The 13,643-nt window shown below is 52.2% G+C and overlaps 32 non-coding genes and 27 pseudogenes across 32 annotated transcripts; all 59 read left to right on the top strand.

Moving 5' to 3' along the window:
- Window positions 1-94: 94 nt before the first annotated feature.
- Window positions 95-213, top strand: LOC143950687 (5S ribosomal RNA). Its single transcript, XR_013266031.1, has one exon. It is a non-coding gene; the product is annotated as a 5S ribosomal RNA (ribosomal RNA).
- A 109-nt stretch (window positions 214-322) lies between these two features.
- On the top strand, window positions 323-441 carry LOC143951437 (5S ribosomal RNA). Its single transcript, XR_013266710.1, has one exon. It is a non-coding gene; the product is annotated as a 5S ribosomal RNA (ribosomal RNA).
- A 109-nt stretch (window positions 442-550) lies between these two features.
- LOC143946798 (5S ribosomal RNA) lies at window positions 551-669 on the top strand (annotated as a pseudogene).
- A 109-nt stretch (window positions 670-778) lies between these two features.
- Window positions 779-897, top strand: LOC143954433 (5S ribosomal RNA). Its single transcript, XR_013269425.1, has one exon. It is a non-coding gene; the product is annotated as a 5S ribosomal RNA (ribosomal RNA).
- Window positions 898-1,006: 109 nt separating this feature from the next.
- LOC143953068 (5S ribosomal RNA) lies at window positions 1,007-1,125 on the top strand. The gene has a single exon (XR_013268184.1). It is a non-coding gene; the product is annotated as a 5S ribosomal RNA (ribosomal RNA).
- A 109-nt stretch (window positions 1,126-1,234) lies between these two features.
- Window positions 1,235-1,354, top strand: LOC143946481 (5S ribosomal RNA; annotated as a pseudogene).
- A 109-nt stretch (window positions 1,355-1,463) lies between these two features.
- On the top strand, window positions 1,464-1,582 carry LOC143950757 (5S ribosomal RNA). Its single transcript, XR_013266094.1, has one exon. It is a non-coding gene; the product is annotated as a 5S ribosomal RNA (ribosomal RNA).
- Window positions 1,583-1,691: 109 nt separating this feature from the next.
- LOC143948097 (5S ribosomal RNA) lies at window positions 1,692-1,810 on the top strand (annotated as a pseudogene).
- A 109-nt stretch (window positions 1,811-1,919) lies between these two features.
- LOC143950688 (5S ribosomal RNA) lies at window positions 1,920-2,038 on the top strand. The gene has a single exon (XR_013266032.1). It is a non-coding gene; the product is annotated as a 5S ribosomal RNA (ribosomal RNA).
- Window positions 2,039-2,147: 109 nt separating this feature from the next.
- On the top strand, window positions 2,148-2,266 carry LOC143951440 (5S ribosomal RNA). The gene has a single exon (XR_013266712.1). It is a non-coding gene; the product is annotated as a 5S ribosomal RNA (ribosomal RNA).
- A 109-nt stretch (window positions 2,267-2,375) lies between these two features.
- Window positions 2,376-2,494, top strand: LOC143944976 (5S ribosomal RNA; annotated as a pseudogene).
- Window positions 2,495-2,603: 109 nt separating this feature from the next.
- Window positions 2,604-2,722, top strand: LOC143948260 (5S ribosomal RNA; annotated as a pseudogene).
- A 109-nt stretch (window positions 2,723-2,831) lies between these two features.
- On the top strand, window positions 2,832-2,950 carry LOC143953107 (5S ribosomal RNA). Its single transcript, XR_013268220.1, has one exon. It is a non-coding gene; the product is annotated as a 5S ribosomal RNA (ribosomal RNA).
- A 109-nt stretch (window positions 2,951-3,059) lies between these two features.
- On the top strand, window positions 3,060-3,178 carry LOC143945355 (5S ribosomal RNA; annotated as a pseudogene).
- Window positions 3,179-3,287: 109 nt separating this feature from the next.
- On the top strand, window positions 3,288-3,396 carry LOC143949411 (5S ribosomal RNA; annotated as a pseudogene).
- A 109-nt stretch (window positions 3,397-3,505) lies between these two features.
- LOC143951801 (5S ribosomal RNA) lies at window positions 3,506-3,624 on the top strand. The gene has a single exon (XR_013267039.1). It is a non-coding gene; the product is annotated as a 5S ribosomal RNA (ribosomal RNA).
- Window positions 3,625-3,733: 109 nt separating this feature from the next.
- On the top strand, window positions 3,734-3,852 carry LOC143946109 (5S ribosomal RNA; annotated as a pseudogene).
- A 327-nt stretch (window positions 3,853-4,179) lies between these two features.
- On the top strand, window positions 4,180-4,298 carry LOC143952428 (5S ribosomal RNA). Its single transcript, XR_013267606.1, has one exon. It is a non-coding gene; the product is annotated as a 5S ribosomal RNA (ribosomal RNA).
- A 109-nt stretch (window positions 4,299-4,407) lies between these two features.
- LOC143948339 (5S ribosomal RNA) lies at window positions 4,408-4,526 on the top strand (annotated as a pseudogene).
- Window positions 4,527-4,635: 109 nt separating this feature from the next.
- Window positions 4,636-4,754, top strand: LOC143948777 (5S ribosomal RNA; annotated as a pseudogene).
- A 109-nt stretch (window positions 4,755-4,863) lies between these two features.
- Window positions 4,864-4,976, top strand: LOC143949365 (5S ribosomal RNA; annotated as a pseudogene).
- A 109-nt stretch (window positions 4,977-5,085) lies between these two features.
- Window positions 5,086-5,204, top strand: LOC143951223 (5S ribosomal RNA). The gene has a single exon (XR_013266515.1). It is a non-coding gene; the product is annotated as a 5S ribosomal RNA (ribosomal RNA).
- Window positions 5,205-5,313: 109 nt separating this feature from the next.
- On the top strand, window positions 5,314-5,432 carry LOC143944810 (5S ribosomal RNA; annotated as a pseudogene).
- Window positions 5,433-5,541: 109 nt separating this feature from the next.
- Window positions 5,542-5,660, top strand: LOC143945535 (5S ribosomal RNA; annotated as a pseudogene).
- Window positions 5,661-5,769: 109 nt separating this feature from the next.
- Window positions 5,770-5,888, top strand: LOC143948141 (5S ribosomal RNA). Its single transcript, XR_013265369.1, has one exon. It is a non-coding gene; the product is annotated as a 5S ribosomal RNA (ribosomal RNA).
- A 109-nt stretch (window positions 5,889-5,997) lies between these two features.
- LOC143944676 (5S ribosomal RNA) lies at window positions 5,998-6,116 on the top strand (annotated as a pseudogene).
- Window positions 6,117-6,225: 109 nt separating this feature from the next.
- LOC143949898 (5S ribosomal RNA) lies at window positions 6,226-6,334 on the top strand (annotated as a pseudogene).
- A 109-nt stretch (window positions 6,335-6,443) lies between these two features.
- Window positions 6,444-6,562, top strand: LOC143950644 (5S ribosomal RNA). Its single transcript, XR_013265992.1, has one exon. It is a non-coding gene; the product is annotated as a 5S ribosomal RNA (ribosomal RNA).
- A 109-nt stretch (window positions 6,563-6,671) lies between these two features.
- Window positions 6,672-6,790, top strand: LOC143948714 (5S ribosomal RNA; annotated as a pseudogene).
- Window positions 6,791-6,899: 109 nt separating this feature from the next.
- Window positions 6,900-7,012, top strand: LOC143949040 (5S ribosomal RNA; annotated as a pseudogene).
- Window positions 7,013-7,121: 109 nt separating this feature from the next.
- LOC143953766 (5S ribosomal RNA) lies at window positions 7,122-7,240 on the top strand. The gene has a single exon (XR_013268818.1). It is a non-coding gene; the product is annotated as a 5S ribosomal RNA (ribosomal RNA).
- A 109-nt stretch (window positions 7,241-7,349) lies between these two features.
- LOC143945653 (5S ribosomal RNA) lies at window positions 7,350-7,468 on the top strand (annotated as a pseudogene).
- Window positions 7,469-7,577: 109 nt separating this feature from the next.
- Window positions 7,578-7,696, top strand: LOC143946314 (5S ribosomal RNA; annotated as a pseudogene).
- Window positions 7,697-7,805: 109 nt separating this feature from the next.
- On the top strand, window positions 7,806-7,924 carry LOC143951852 (5S ribosomal RNA). Its single transcript, XR_013267085.1, has one exon. It is a non-coding gene; the product is annotated as a 5S ribosomal RNA (ribosomal RNA).
- Window positions 7,925-8,034: 110 nt separating this feature from the next.
- Window positions 8,035-8,153, top strand: LOC143946441 (5S ribosomal RNA; annotated as a pseudogene).
- A 109-nt stretch (window positions 8,154-8,262) lies between these two features.
- LOC143951121 (5S ribosomal RNA) lies at window positions 8,263-8,381 on the top strand. The gene has a single exon (XR_013266422.1). It is a non-coding gene; the product is annotated as a 5S ribosomal RNA (ribosomal RNA).
- A 109-nt stretch (window positions 8,382-8,490) lies between these two features.
- LOC143944455 (5S ribosomal RNA) lies at window positions 8,491-8,609 on the top strand. Its single transcript, XR_013265028.1, has one exon. It is a non-coding gene; the product is annotated as a 5S ribosomal RNA (ribosomal RNA).
- A 109-nt stretch (window positions 8,610-8,718) lies between these two features.
- LOC143950861 (5S ribosomal RNA) lies at window positions 8,719-8,837 on the top strand. The gene has a single exon (XR_013266189.1). It is a non-coding gene; the product is annotated as a 5S ribosomal RNA (ribosomal RNA).
- Window positions 8,838-8,946: 109 nt separating this feature from the next.
- Window positions 8,947-9,065, top strand: LOC143944208 (5S ribosomal RNA; annotated as a pseudogene).
- A 109-nt stretch (window positions 9,066-9,174) lies between these two features.
- On the top strand, window positions 9,175-9,293 carry LOC143944209 (5S ribosomal RNA; annotated as a pseudogene).
- A 109-nt stretch (window positions 9,294-9,402) lies between these two features.
- Window positions 9,403-9,521, top strand: LOC143953864 (5S ribosomal RNA). The gene has a single exon (XR_013268907.1). It is a non-coding gene; the product is annotated as a 5S ribosomal RNA (ribosomal RNA).
- Window positions 9,522-9,631: 110 nt separating this feature from the next.
- On the top strand, window positions 9,632-9,750 carry LOC143944341 (5S ribosomal RNA; annotated as a pseudogene).
- Window positions 9,751-9,860: 110 nt separating this feature from the next.
- On the top strand, window positions 9,861-9,979 carry LOC143950315 (5S ribosomal RNA). Its single transcript, XR_013265728.1, has one exon. It is a non-coding gene; the product is annotated as a 5S ribosomal RNA (ribosomal RNA).
- A 109-nt stretch (window positions 9,980-10,088) lies between these two features.
- On the top strand, window positions 10,089-10,207 carry LOC143944577 (5S ribosomal RNA). The gene has a single exon (XR_013265040.1). It is a non-coding gene; the product is annotated as a 5S ribosomal RNA (ribosomal RNA).
- A 109-nt stretch (window positions 10,208-10,316) lies between these two features.
- Window positions 10,317-10,435, top strand: LOC143951304 (5S ribosomal RNA). Its single transcript, XR_013266589.1, has one exon. It is a non-coding gene; the product is annotated as a 5S ribosomal RNA (ribosomal RNA).
- Window positions 10,436-10,544: 109 nt separating this feature from the next.
- On the top strand, window positions 10,545-10,663 carry LOC143950461 (5S ribosomal RNA). The gene has a single exon (XR_013265832.1). It is a non-coding gene; the product is annotated as a 5S ribosomal RNA (ribosomal RNA).
- A 109-nt stretch (window positions 10,664-10,772) lies between these two features.
- On the top strand, window positions 10,773-10,891 carry LOC143952135 (5S ribosomal RNA). Its single transcript, XR_013267341.1, has one exon. It is a non-coding gene; the product is annotated as a 5S ribosomal RNA (ribosomal RNA).
- A 109-nt stretch (window positions 10,892-11,000) lies between these two features.
- LOC143951688 (5S ribosomal RNA) lies at window positions 11,001-11,119 on the top strand. The gene has a single exon (XR_013266937.1). It is a non-coding gene; the product is annotated as a 5S ribosomal RNA (ribosomal RNA).
- Window positions 11,120-11,228: 109 nt separating this feature from the next.
- On the top strand, window positions 11,229-11,337 carry LOC143949590 (5S ribosomal RNA; annotated as a pseudogene).
- A 109-nt stretch (window positions 11,338-11,446) lies between these two features.
- Window positions 11,447-11,565, top strand: LOC143946792 (5S ribosomal RNA; annotated as a pseudogene).
- Window positions 11,566-11,674: 109 nt separating this feature from the next.
- On the top strand, window positions 11,675-11,793 carry LOC143947365 (5S ribosomal RNA). The gene has a single exon (XR_013265296.1). It is a non-coding gene; the product is annotated as a 5S ribosomal RNA (ribosomal RNA).
- Window positions 11,794-11,902: 109 nt separating this feature from the next.
- LOC143947377 (5S ribosomal RNA) lies at window positions 11,903-12,021 on the top strand. The gene has a single exon (XR_013265297.1). It is a non-coding gene; the product is annotated as a 5S ribosomal RNA (ribosomal RNA).
- A 110-nt stretch (window positions 12,022-12,131) lies between these two features.
- LOC143952793 (5S ribosomal RNA) lies at window positions 12,132-12,250 on the top strand. Its single transcript, XR_013267936.1, has one exon. It is a non-coding gene; the product is annotated as a 5S ribosomal RNA (ribosomal RNA).
- Window positions 12,251-12,359: 109 nt separating this feature from the next.
- Window positions 12,360-12,478, top strand: LOC143944883 (5S ribosomal RNA; annotated as a pseudogene).
- A 109-nt stretch (window positions 12,479-12,587) lies between these two features.
- Window positions 12,588-12,706, top strand: LOC143954704 (5S ribosomal RNA). Its single transcript, XR_013269668.1, has one exon. It is a non-coding gene; the product is annotated as a 5S ribosomal RNA (ribosomal RNA).
- Window positions 12,707-12,816: 110 nt separating this feature from the next.
- On the top strand, window positions 12,817-12,935 carry LOC143950976 (5S ribosomal RNA). The gene has a single exon (XR_013266291.1). It is a non-coding gene; the product is annotated as a 5S ribosomal RNA (ribosomal RNA).
- A 109-nt stretch (window positions 12,936-13,044) lies between these two features.
- LOC143944884 (5S ribosomal RNA) lies at window positions 13,045-13,163 on the top strand (annotated as a pseudogene).
- Window positions 13,164-13,272: 109 nt separating this feature from the next.
- LOC143954705 (5S ribosomal RNA) lies at window positions 13,273-13,391 on the top strand. The gene has a single exon (XR_013269669.1). It is a non-coding gene; the product is annotated as a 5S ribosomal RNA (ribosomal RNA).
- A 110-nt stretch (window positions 13,392-13,501) lies between these two features.
- Window positions 13,502-13,620, top strand: LOC143950977 (5S ribosomal RNA). Its single transcript, XR_013266292.1, has one exon. It is a non-coding gene; the product is annotated as a 5S ribosomal RNA (ribosomal RNA).
- The last annotated feature ends 23 nt before the right edge of the window (window positions 13,621-13,643 follow it).

Consider the following 13,643-nt stretch of genomic DNA (forward strand, 5'->3'; position numbering starts at 1 on the left):
GTTGGCTTTGGCGAACTGCTGTATTTTTCCTCTCCATTGCCAGAGGTGACCACCTTGGCTTTTGTCAAGAGAGTTGTACGTAGGGTGCAAGTTGGCCTACGGCCACATCACCCTGAATGCGCTCGATCTCATCTGATCTCAGATGCTAAGCAGGGTCGGGCCTGGTTAGTACCTGGATGGGAGACCGCCTGGGAATACCAGGTGCCGTAGGCTTTTTTCCATTATGTTGTTGGCTTTGGCGACCTGCTGTATTTTTCCTCTCGATTGCCCGAGGTGACCACCTTGGCTTTTGTCAAGAGAGTTGTAAGTAGGGTGCAAGATCGCCTACGGCCACATCACCCTGAATGCGCTCGATCTCGTCTGATCTCGGATGCTAAGCAGGGTTTGGCCTGGTTAGTACCTGGATGGGAGACCGCCTGGGAATACCAGGTGCCGTAGGCTTTTTTCCATTATGTTGTTGGCTTTGGCGAACTGCTGTATTTTTCCTCTCGATTGCCAGAGGTGACCACCTTGGCTTTCGTCAAGAGAGTTGTAAGTAGGGTGCAAGATCGCCTACGGCCACATCACCCTGAATGCGCTCGATCTCGTCTGATCGCGGATGCTAAGCAGGGTTTGGCCTGGTTAGTACCTGGATTGGAGACCGCCTGGGAATATCAGGTGCCGTAGGCCTTTTTCCATTATTTTGTTGGCTTTGGCGACCTGCTTTATTTTTCCTCTCGATTGCCCGAGGTGACCACCTTGGCTTTTGTCAAGAGAGTTGTAAGTAGTGTGCAAGATCGCCTACGGCCACATCACCCTGAATGCGCTCGATCTTGTCTGATCTCAGATGCTAAGCAGGGTCGGGCCTGGTTAGTACCTGGATGGGAGACCTTCTGGGAATACCAGGTGCCGTAGGCTTTTTTCCATTATGTTGTTGGCTTTGGCGACCTGCTGTATTTTTCCTCTCGATTGCCCGAGGTGACCACCTTGGCTTTTGTCAAGAGAGTTGTAAGTAGGGTGCAAGATCGCCTACGGCCACATCACCCTGAATGCGCTCAATCTCGTCTGATCTCGGATGCTAAGCAGGGTCGGGCCTGGTTAGTACCTGGTTGGGAGACCGCCTGGGAATACCAGGTGCCGTAGGCTTTTTTCCATTATGTTGTTGGCTTTGGCGACCTGCTGTATTTTTCCTCTCGGTTGCCCGAGGTGACCACCTTGGCTTTTGTCAAGAGAGTTGTAAGTAGGGTGCAAGATTGCCTACGGCCACATCACCCTGAATGCGCTCGATCTCTGTCTGATCTTGGATGCTAAGTAGGGTCGGGCCTGGTTAGTACCTGGATGGCAGACCGCCTGGGAATACCAGGTGCCGTAGGCTTTTTTCCATTATGTTGTTGGCTTTGGCGACCTGCTGTATTTTTCCTCTCGATTGCCCGAGGTGACCACCTTGGCTTTTGTCAAGAGAGTTGTAAGTAGGGTGCAAGATCGCCTACGGCCACATCACCCTGAATGCGTTCGATCTCGTCTGATCTCGGATGCTAAGCAGGGTCGGGCCTGGTTAGTACCTGGATGGGAGACCGCCTGGGAATACCAGGTGCCGTAGGCTTTTTTCCATTATGTTGTTGGCTTTGGCGACCTGCTGTATTTTTCCTCTCGATTGCCCGAGGTGACCACCTTGGCTTTTGTCAAGAGAGTTGTAAGTAGGATGCAAGATGGCCTACAGCCACATCACCCTGAATGTGCTCAATCTCGTCTGATCTCGGATGCTAAGCAGGGTTTTGCCTGGTTAGTACCTGGATGGGAGACCGCCTGGGAATAGCAGGTGCCGTAGGCTTTTTTCCATTATGTTGTTGGCTTTGGCGAACTGCTGTATTTTTCCTCTCCATTGCCAGAGGTGACCACCTTGGCTTTTGTCAAGAGAGTTGTACGTAGGGTGCAAGATGGCCTACGGCCACATCACCCTGAATGCGCTCGATCTCATCTGATCTCAGATGCTAAGCAGGGTCGGGCCTGGTTAGTACCTGGATGGGAGACCGCCTGGGAATACCAGGTGCCGTAGGCTTTTTTCCATTATGTTGTTGGCTTTGGCGACCTGCTGTATTTTTCCTCTCGATTGCCCGAGGTGACCACCTTGGCTTTTGTCAAGAGAGTTGTAAGTAGGGTGCAAGATCGCCTACGGCCACATCACCCTGAATGCGCTCGATCTCGTCTGATCTCGGATGCTAAGCAGGGTTTGGCCTGGTTAGTACCTGGATGGGAGACCGCCTGGGAATACCAGGTGCCGTAGGCTTTTTTCCATTATGTTGTTGGCTTTGGCGAACTGCTGTATTTTTCCTCTCGATTGCCAGAGGTGACCACCTTGGCTTTTGTCAAGAGAGTTGTAAGTAGGGTGCAAGGTGGCCTACAGCCACATCACCCTGAATGCGCTCAATCTCATCTGATCTCAGATGCTAAGCAGGGTCGGGCCTGGTTAGTACCTGGATGGGAGACCGCCTGGGAATACCAGGTGCCGTAGGCTTTTTTCCATTATGTTGTTGGCTTTGGCGACCTGCTGTATTTTTCCTCTCTATTGCCCGAGGTGACCACCTTGGCTTTTGTCAAGAGAGTTGTAAGTAGGGTGCAAGATCACCTACGGCCACATCACCCTGAATGCGCTCGATTTCATCTGATCTCGGATGCTAAGCTGGGTCGGGCCTGGTTAGTACCTGGATGGGACAAAGCCTGGGAATACCAGGTGCCGTAGGCTTTTTTCCATTATGTTTTTGGCTTTGGCGACCTGCTGTATTTTTCCTCTCGATTGCCCGAGGTGACCACCTTGGCTTTTGTCAAGAGAGTTGTAAGTAGGGTGCAAGATTGCCTACGGCCACATCACCCTGAATGCGCTCGATCTCGTCTGATCTCGGATGCTCAGCAGGGTCGGGCCTGGTTAGTACCTGGATGGGAAACCGCCTGGGAATACCAGGTGCCGTAGGCTTTTTTCCATTATGTTGTTGGCTTTGGCGATCTGCTGTATTTTTCCTCTCGTTTGCCCGAGGTGACCACCTTGGCTTTTGTCAGGAGAGTTGTAAGTAGGGTGCAAGATCGCCTACGGCCACATCACCCTGAATGCGCTCAATCTCGTCTGATCTTGGATACTAAGCAGGGTCGGGCCTGGTTAGTACCTGGATGGGAGACCGCCCGGTAATACCAGGTGCCGTAGGCTTTTTTCCATTATGTTGTTGGCTTTGGCGACCTGCTGTATTTTTCCTCTCGATTGCCCGAGGTAACCACCTTGGCTTTTGTAAAGAGAGTTGTAAGTAGGAAGCAAGATCGCCTACGGCCACATCACCCTGAATGCGCTCGATCTCGTCTGATCTCGGATGCTAAGCAGGGTCGGGCCTGGTTAGTACCTGGATGGGAGACTACCTGGTGCCGTAGGCTTTTTTCCATTATGTTGTTTGCTTTGGCGACCTGCTGTATTTTTCCTCTCGATTGCCCGAGGTGACCACCTTGGCTTTTGTCAAGAGAGTTGTAAGTAGGGTGCAAGATCGCCTATGGCCACATCACCCTGAATGCGCTCGATCTCGTCTGATCTTGGATGCTAAGCAGGGTCGGGCCTGGTTAGTACCTGGATGGGAGACCGCCTGGGAATACCAGGTGCCGTAGGCTTTTTTCCATTATGTTGTTGGCTTTGGTGACCTGCTGTATTTTTCCTCTCGATTGCCCGAGGTGACCACCTTGGCTTTTGTCAAGAGAGTTGTAAGTAGGGTGCAAGATCGCCTATGGCCACATCACCCTGAATGCGCTCGATCTTGTCTGATCTTGGATGCTAAGCAGGGTCGGGCCTGGTTAGTACCTGGATAGGAGACAGCCTGGGAATACCAGGTGCCGTAGGCTTTTTTCCATTATGTTTTTGGCTTTGGCGACCCCCTGTATTTTTCCTCTCAATTGCCCGAGGTGACCACCTTGGCTTTTGTCAAGAGAGTTGTAAGTAGGGTGCAAGATCGCCTATGGCCACATCACCCTGAATGCGCTCGATCTCGTCTGATCTTGGATGCTAAGCAGGGTCGGGCCTGGTTAGTACCTGGATGGGAGACTACCTGGTGCCGTAGGCTTTTTTCCATTATGTTGTTTGCTTTGGCGACCTGCTGTATTTTTCCTCTCGATTGCCCGAGGTGACCACCTTGGCTTTTGTCAAGAGAGTTGTAAGTAGGGTGCAAGATCGCCTGCGGCCACATCACCCTGAATGCGCTCGATTTCGTCTGACCTCGGATGCTAAGCAGGGTCGGGCCTGGTTAGTACCTGGATGGGAGACCGCCTGGGAATACCAGGTGCCGTAGGCTTTTTTCCATTATGTTGTTGGCTTTGGTGACCTGCTGTATTTTTCCTCTCGATTGCCCGAGGTGACCACCTTGGCTTTTGTCAAGAGAGTTGTAAGTAGGGTGCAAGATCGTCTACGGCCACATCACTCTGAATGCGCTCGATCTCGTCTGATCTTGGATGCTAAGCAGGGTCGGGCCTGGTTAGTACCTGGATGGGAGACAGCCTGGAATTACCAGGTGCCGTAGGCTTTTTTTTATTATGTTGTTGGCTTTGGCGACCTGCTGTATTTTTCCTCTCGATTGCCCGAGGTGACCACCTTGGCTTTTGTCAAGAGAGTTGTAAGTAGGGTGCAAGATCGCCTACGGCCACATCACTCTGAATGTGCTCGATCTCGTCTGATATCGGATGCTAAGCAGGGTCAGGCCTGGTTAGTACCTGGATGGGAGACAGCCTGGGATTACCAGGTGCCGTAGGCTTTTTTTCATTATGTTGTTGGCTTTGGCAACCTGCTGTATTTTTCCTCTCGATTGCCCGAGGTGACCACCTTGGCTTTTGTCAAGAGAGCTGTAAGTAGGGTGTGAGATCGCCTACGGCCACATCACCCTGAATGTGCTCGATCTCGTCTGATCTCGGATGCTAAGCAGGGTCGGTTAGTACCTGGATGGGAGACCGCCTGGGAATACCTGGTGCCGTAGGCTTTTTTCCATTATGTTGTTGGCTTTGGCGACCTGCTGTATTTTTCCTCTCGATTGCCCGAGGTGACCACCTTGGCTTTTGTCAAGAGAGTTGTAAGTAGGGTGCAAGATCGCCTACGGCCACATCACCCTGAATGCGCTCGATCTCGTCTGATCTCGGATGCTAAGCAGGGTCGGGCCTGGTTTGTACCTGGATGGGAGACCGCCTGGGAATATCAGGTGCCGTAGGCTTTTTTCCATTATGTTGTTGGCTTTGGCGACCTCCTGTATTTTTCCTCTCGATTGCCCGAGGTGACCACCTTGGCTTTTGTCAAGAGAGTTGTAAGTAGGCCGCAAAGTCGCCTACAGCCACATCACCCTGAATGCGCTCGATTTCGTCTGATCTCGGATGCTAAGCAGGGTCGGGCCTGGTTAGTACCTGGATGGGAGACCACCTGGGATTACCAGGTGCCGTAGGCTTTTTTCCATTATGTTGTTGGCTTTGGCGACCTGCTGTATTTTTCCTCTTGATTGCCCGAGGTGACCACCTTGGCTTTTGTCAAGAGAGTTGTAAGTAGGGTGCAAGATCGCCTACGGCCACATCACCCTGAATGCGCTCGATTTCATCTGATCTCGGATGCTAAGCAGGGTCGGGCCTGGTTAGTACCTGGATGGGAGAAAGCCTGGGAATACCAGGTGCCGTAGGCTTTTTTCCATTATCTTGTTGGCTTTGGCGACCTGCTGTATTTTTCCTCTCGATTGCCCGAGGTGACCACCTTGGCTTTTGTCAAGAGAGTTGTAAGTAGGGTGCAAGATCGCCTACGGCCACATCACCCTGAATGCGCTCGATCTCATCTGATCTCGGATGCTAAGCTGGGTCGGGCCTGGTTAGTACCTGGATGGGAGACCGCCTGGGAATACCAGGTGCCGTAGGCTTTTTTCCATTATGTTGTTGGCTTTGGCGATCTGCTGTATTTTTCCTCTCGTTTGCCCGAGGTGACCACCTTGGCTTTTGTCAGGAGAGTTGTAAGTAGGGTGCAAGATCGCCTACGGCCACATCACCCTGAATGCGCTCAATCTCGTCTGATCTTGGATACTAAGCAGGGTCGGGCCTGGTTAGTACCTGGATGGGAGACCGCCTGGTAATACCAGGTGCCGTAGGCTTTTTTCCATTATGTTTTTGGCTTTGGCGACCCCCTGTATTTTTCCTCTCAATTGCCCGAGGTGACCACCTTGGCTTTTGTCAAGAGAGTTGTAAGTAGGGTGCAAGATCGCCTATGGTCACATCACCCTGAATGCGCTCGATCTCGTCTGATCTCGGATGCTAAGCAGGGTCGGGCCTGGTTAGTACCTGGATGGGAGACTACCTGGTGCCGTAGGCTTTTTTCCATTATGTTGTTTGCTTTGGCGACCTGCTGTATTTTTCCTCTCGATTGCCCGAGGTGACCACCTTGGCTTTTGTCAAGAGAGTTGTAAGTAGGGTGCAAGATCGCCTGCGGCCACATCACCCTGAATGCGCTCGATCTCGTCTGACCTCGGATGCTAAGCAGGGTCGGGCCTGGTTAGTACCTGGATGGGAGACCGCCTGGGAATACCAGGTGCCGTAGGCTTTTTTCCATTATGTTGTTGGCTTTGGTGCCCTGCTGTATTTTTCCTCTCGATTGCCCGAGGTGACCACCTTGGCTTTTGTCAAGAGAGTTGTAAGTAGGGTGCAAGATCACCTACGGCCACATCACTCTGAATGCGCTCGATCTCGTCTGATCTTGGATACTAAGCAGGGTCGGGCCTGGTTAGTACCTGGATGGGAGACAGCCTGGGATTACCAGGTGCCGTAGGCTTTTTTTCATTATGTTGTTGGCTTTGGCGACCTGCTGTATTTTTCCTCTCGATTGCCCGAGGTGACCACCTTGGCTTTTGTCAAGAGAGCTGTAAGTAGGGTGTGAGATCGCCTACGGCCACATCACCCTGAATGCGCTCGATCTCGTCTGATCTCGGATGCTAAGCAGGGTCGGTTAGTACCTGGATGGGAGACCGCCTGGGAATACCTGGTGCCGTAGGCTTTTTTCCATTATGTTGTTGGCTTTGGCGACCTGCTGTATTTTTCCTCTCGATTGCCCGAGGTGACCACCTTGGCTTTTGTCAAGAGAGTTGTAAGTAGGGTGCAAGATCGCTTACGGCCACATCACCCTGAATGCGCTCGGTCTCGTCTGATCTCGGATGCTAAGCAGGGACGGGCCTGGTTAGTACCTGGATGGGAGACCGCCTGGGAATATCAGGTGCCGTAGGCTTTTTTCCATTATGTTGTTGGCTTTGGCGACCTCCTGTATTTTTCCTCTCGATTGCCCGAGGTGACCACCTTGGCTTTTGTCAAGAGAGTTGTAAGTAGGCCGCAAGGTCGCCTACAGCCACATCACCCTGAATGCGCTCGATTTCGTCTGATCTCGGATGCTAAGCAGGGTCGGGCCTGGTTAGTGCCTGGATGGGAGACCGCCTGGGAATATCAGGTGCCGTAGGCATTTTTCCATTATGTTGTTGGCTTTGGCGACCTCCTGTATTTTTCCTCTCGATTGCCCGAGGTGACCACCTTGGCTTTTGTCAAGAGAGTTGTAAGTAGGGTGCAAAATCGCCTACAGCCACATCACCCTGAATGCGCTCGATTTTGTCTGATCTCGGATGCTAAGCAGGGTCGGGCCTGGTTAGTGCCTGGATGGGAGACCGCCTGGGAATACCAGGTGCCGTAGGCTTTTTTCCATTATGTTGTTGGCTTTGGCGACCTGCTGTATTTTTCCTCTCGATTGCCCGAGGTGACCACCTTGGCTTTTGTCAAGAGAGTTGTAAGTAGAGTGCAAGATCGCCTACGCCCACATCACCCTGAATGCGCTCGATCTCGTCTGATCTCGGATGCTAAGCAGGGTCGGGCCTGGTTAGTACCTGGATGGGAGACCGCCTGGGAATACCAGGTGCCGTAGGCTTTTTTTCCATTATGTTGTTGGCTTTGGCGACCTGCTGTATTTTTCCTCTCGATTGCCCGAGGTGACCACCTTGGCTTTTGTCAAGAGAGTTGTAAGTACGGTACAAGATCGCCTACAGCCACATCACCCTGAATGCGCTGGATCTCGTCTGATCTCGGATGCTAAGCAGGGTCGGGCCTGGTTAGTACATGGATGGGAGACCGCCTGGGAATACCAGGTGCCGTAGGATTTTTTCCATTATGTTGTTGGCTTTGGCGACCTGCTGTATTTTTCCTCTCGATTGCCCGAGGTGACCACCTTGGCTTTTGTCAAGAGAGTTGTAAGTAGGGTGCAAGATCGCCTGCGGCCACATCACCCTGAATGCGCTCGATCTCATCTGATCTCGAATGCTAAGCAGGGTCGGGCCTGGTTAGTACCTGGATGGGAGACCGCCTGGGAATACCAGGTGCCGTAGGCTTTTTTCCATTATGTTGTTGGCTTTGGCGACCTGCTGTATTTTTTCTCTCGATTGCCCGAGGTGACCACCTTGGCTTTTGTCAAGAGAGTTGTAAGTAGGGTGCAAGATTGCCTACGGCCACATCACCCTGAATGCGCTCGATCTCATCTGATCTCGGATGCTAAGCAGGGTCGGGCCTGGTTAGTACCTGGATGGGAGACCGCCTGGGAATACCAGGTGCCGTAGGCTTTTTTCCATTATGTTGTTGGCTTTGGCGACCTGCTGTATTTTTCCTCTCGATTGCCCGAGGTGACCACCTTGGCTTTTGTCAAGAGAGTTGTAAGTAGGGTGCAAGATTGCCTACGGCCACATCACCCTGAATGCGCTCGATCTCATCTGATCTCGGATGCTAAGCAGGGTCGGGCCTGGTTAGTACCTGGATGGGAGACCGCCTGGGAATACCAGGTGCTGTAGGCTTTTTTCCATTATGTTGTTGGCTTTGGCGACCTGCTGTATTTTTCCTCTCGATTGCCCGAGGTGACCACCTTGGCTTTTGTCAAGAGAGTTGTAAGTAGGGTGCAAGATCGCGTACAGCCACATCACCCTGAATGCGCTCGATCTCGTCTGATCTCGGATGCTAAGTAGGGTCGGGCCTGGTTAGTACCTGGATGGGAGACCGCCTGGGAATACCAGGTGCCGTAGGCTTTTTTCCATTATGTTGTTGGCTTTGGCGACCTGCTGTATTTTTCCTCTCGATTGCCCGAGGTGACCACCTTGGCTTTTGTCAAGAGAGTTGTAAGTAGGGTGCAAGATCGCGTACAGCCACATCACCCTGAATGCGCTCGATCTCGTCTGATCTCGGATGCTAAGTAGGGTCGGGCCTGGTTAGTACCTGGATGGGAGACCGCCTGGGAATACCAGGTGCCGTAGGCTTTTTTCCATTATGTTGTTGGCTTTGGCGACCTGCTGTATTTTTCCTCTCGATTGCCCGAGGTGACCACCTTGGCTTTTGTCAAGAGAGTTGTAAGTAGAGTGCAAGATCGCCTACGCCCACATCACCCTGAATGCGCTCGATCTCGTCTGATCTCGGATGCTAAGCAGGGTCGGGCCTGGTTAGTACCTGGATGGGAGATCGCCTGGGAATACCAGGTGCCGTAGGCTTTTTTTCCATTATGTTGTTGGCTTTGGCGACCTGCTGTATTTTTCCTCTCGATTGCCCGAGGTGACCACCTTGGCTTTTGTCAAGAGAGTTGTAAGTACGGTACAAGATCGCCTACAGCCACATCACCCTGAATGCGCTCGATCTCGTCTGATCTCGGATGCTAAGCAGGGTCGGGCCTGGTTAGTACATGGATGGGAGACCGCCTGGGAATACCAGGTGCCGTAGGGTTTTTTTCCATTATGTTGTTGGCTTTGGCGACCTGCTGTATTTTTCCTCTCGATTGCCCGAGGTGACCACCTTGGCTTTTGTCAAGAGAGTTGTAAGTAGGGTGTAAGATCGCCTGCGGCCACATCACCCTGAATGCGCTCGATTTCATCTGATCTCGAATGCTAAGCAGGGTCGGGCCTGGTTAGTACCTGGATGGGAGACCGCCTGGGAATACCAGGTGCCGTAGGCTTTTTTCCATTATGTTGTTGGCTTTGGCGACCTGCTGTATTTTTTCTCTCGATTGCCCGAGGTGACCACCTTGGCTTTTGTCAAGAGAGTTGTAAGTAGGGTGCAAGATTGCCTACGGCCACATCACCCTGAATGCGCTCGATCTCATCTGATCTCGGATGCTAAGCAGGGTCGGGCCTGGTTAGTACCTGGATGGGAGACCGCCTGGGAATACCAGGTGCCGTAGGCTTTTTTCCATTATGTTGTTGGCTTTGGCGACCTGCTGTATTTTTCCTCTCGATTGCCCGAGGTGACCACCTTGGCTTTTGTCAAGAGAGTTGTAAGTAGGTAGCAAGATTGCCTACAGCCACATCACCCTGAATGCGCTCGATCTCATCTGATCTCGGATGCTAAGCAGGGTCGGGCCTGGTTAGTACCTGGATGGGAGACCGCCTGGGAATACCAGGTGCTGTAGGCTTTTTTCCATTATGTTGTTGGCTTTGGCGACCTGCTGTATTTTTCCTCTCGATTGCCCGAGGTGACCACTTTGGCTTTTGTCAAGAGAGTTGTAAGTAAGGAGTAAGATAGCCTACGGCCACATCACCCTTAATGCGCTCGATCTCGTCTGATCTCGGATGCTAAGCAGGGTCGGGCCTGGTTAGTACCTGGATGGGAGACCGCCTGGGAATACCAGGTGCTGTAGGCTTTTTTCCATTATGTTGTTGGCTTTGGCGACCTGCTGTATTTTTCCTCTTGATTCCCCGAGGTGACCACCTTGGCTTTTGTCAAGAGAGTTGTAAGTAGGGTGCAAGATCGCCTACGGCCACATCACCCTTAATGCGCTCGATCTCGTCTGATCTTGGATGCTAAGCAGGGTCGGGCCTGGTTAGTACCTGGATGGGAGACCGCCTGGGAATACCAGGTGCCGTAGGCTTTTTTCCATTATGTTGTTGGCTTTGGCGACCTGCTGTATTTTTCCTCTCGATTGCCCGAGGTGACCACCTTGGCTTTTGTCAAGAGAGTTGTAAGTAGGGCACAAGATCGCCTACGGCCACATCACCCTGAATGCTCTCAATCTCGTCTGATCTCGGATGCTAAGCAGGGTCGGGCCTGGTTAGTACCAGGATGGGAGACCGCCTGGGAATACCAGGTGCCGTAGGCTTTTTTCCATTATGTTGTTGGCTTTGGCGACCTGCTGTATTTTTCCTCTCGATTGCCCGAGGTGACCACCTTGGCTTTTGTCAAGAGAGTTTTAAGTAGGCTGCAAAATTGCCCACGGCCACATCACCCTGAATGCGCTCGATCTCGGAAGCTAAGCAGGGTCAGGCCTGGTTAGTACCTGGATGGGAGACCGCCCGGGAATACCAGATGCCGTAGTCTTTTTTCCATTATGTTGTTGGCTTTGGCGACCTGCTGTATTTTTCCTCTCAATTGCCCGAGGTGACCACCTTGGCTTTTGTCAAGAGAGTTGTAAGTAGGGTGCAAGATCGCCTACGGCCACTTCACCCTGAATGCGCTCGATCTCGTCTGATCTTGGATGCTAAGCAGGGTCGGGCCTGGTTAGTACCTGCATGGCATTCCGCCTGGGAATACCAGGTGCCGTAGGCTTTTTTCCATTATGTTGTTGGCTTTGGCGACCTGCTGTATTTTTCCTCTCGATTGCCCGAGGTGACCACCTTGGCTTTTGTCAAGAGAGTTGTAAGTAGGGTGCAAGATCGCCTACGGCCACATCACCCTGAATGCGCTCGATCTCGTCTGATCTCGGATGCTAAGCAGGGTCGTGCCTGGTTAGTACCTGGATGGGAGACCGCCTGGGAATACCAGGTGCCGTAGGCTTTTTTCCATTATGTTGTTGGCTTTGGCGACCTGCTGTATTTTTCCTCTCGATTGCCCGAGGTGACCACCTTGGCTTTTGTCAAGAGAGTTGTAAGTCGGGTGCAAGCTCGCCTACGGCCACATCACCCTGAATGCGCTCGATCTCGTCTGATCTCGGATGCTAAGCAGGGTCGTGCCTGGTTAGTACCTGGATGGGAGACCGCCTGGGAATACCAGGTGCCGTAGGCTTTTTTCCATTATGTTGTTGGCTTTGGCGACCTGCTGTATTTTTCCTCTCGATTGCCCGAGGTGACCACCTTGGCTTTTGTCAAGAGAGTTGTAAGTAGGGTACAAAGATTGCCTACGGCCACATCACCCTGAATGCGCTCGATCTCATCTGATCTCGGATGCTAAGATGGGTCGGGCCTGGTTAGTACCTGGATGGGAGACCGCCTGGGAATTCCAGGTGCCGTAGGCTTTTTTCCATTATGTTGTTGGCTTTGGCGACCTGCTGTATTTTTCCTCTCGATTGCCCGAGGTGACCACCTTGGTTTTTGTCAAGAGAGTTGTAAGTAGGGTGCAAGATCGCCTACGGCCACATCACCCTAAATGCGCTCGATCTCGTCTGATCTCGGATGCTAAGCAGGGTCGTTCCTGGTTAGTACCTGGATGGGAGACCGCCTGGGAATACCAGGTGCCGTAAGCTTTTTTCCATTATGTTGTTGGCTTTGGCGACCTGCTGTATTTTTCCTCTCGTTTGCCCGAGGTGACCACCTTGGCTTTTGTCAAGAGAGTTGTAAGTAGGGTGCAAGATCGCCTACGGCTACATCACCCTGAATGCGCTCAATCTCGTCTGATCTCGGATGCCAAGCAGGGTCGGGCCTGGTTAGTACCTGGATGGGAGACCGCCTGGGAATACCAGGTGCCGTAGGCTTTTTTCCATTATGTTGTTGGCTTTGGCGACCTGCTGTATTTTTCCTCTCGATTGCCCGAGGTGACCACCTTGGCTTTTGTCAAGAGAGTTGTAAGTAGGGTGCAAAGATTGCCTACGGCCACATCACCCTTGATGCGCTCGATCTCGTCTGATCTCGGATGCTAAGCAGGGTCGGGCCTGGTTAGTACCTGGATGGGAGACCGCCTGGGAATATCAGGTGCCGTAGGCTTTTTTCCATTATGTTGTTGGCTTTGGCGACCTGCTGTATTTTTCCTCTTGATTGCCCGAGGTGACCACCTTGGCTTTTGTCAAGAGAGTTGTAAGTAGGGTGCAAGATCGCCTACGGCCACATCACCCTAAATGCGCTCGATCTCGTCTGATCTCGGATGCTAAGCAGGGTCGTTCCTGGTTAGTACCTGGATGGGAGACCGCCTGGGAATACCAGGTGCCGTAAGCTTTTTTCCATTATGTTGTTGGCTTTGGCGACCTGCTGTATTTTTCCTCTCGTTTGCCCGAGGTGACCACCTTGGCTTTTGTCAAGAGAGTTGTAAGTAGGGTGCAAGATCGCCTACGGCTACATCACCCTGAATGCGCTCAATCTCGTCTGATCTCGGATGCCAAGCAGGGTCGGGCCTGGTTAGTACCTGGATGGGAGACCGCCTGGGAATACCAGGTGCCGTAGGCTTTTTTCCATTATGTTGTTGGCTTTGGCGACCTGCTGTATTTTTCCTCTCGATTGCCCGAGGTGACCACCTTGGCTTTTGTCAAGAGAGTTGTAAGTAGGGTGCAAAGATTGCCTACGGCCACATCACCCTTGATGCGCTCGATCTCGTCTGATCTCGGATGCTAAGCAGGGTCGGGCCTGGTTAGTACCTGGATGGGAGACCGCCTGGGAATATCAGGTGCCGTAGGCTTTTTTCCATTATGTTGTTGGCTT

Source organism: Lithobates pipiens, unplaced genomic scaffold (assembly GCF_037356315.1).
Source record: "Lithobates pipiens isolate NorthernLeopardFrog02 unplaced genomic scaffold, aLitPip1_a1.2 Scaffold_30, whole genome shotgun sequence".
Classification (NCBI taxonomy): domain Eukaryota; kingdom Metazoa; phylum Chordata; class Amphibia; order Anura; family Ranidae; genus Lithobates; species Lithobates pipiens.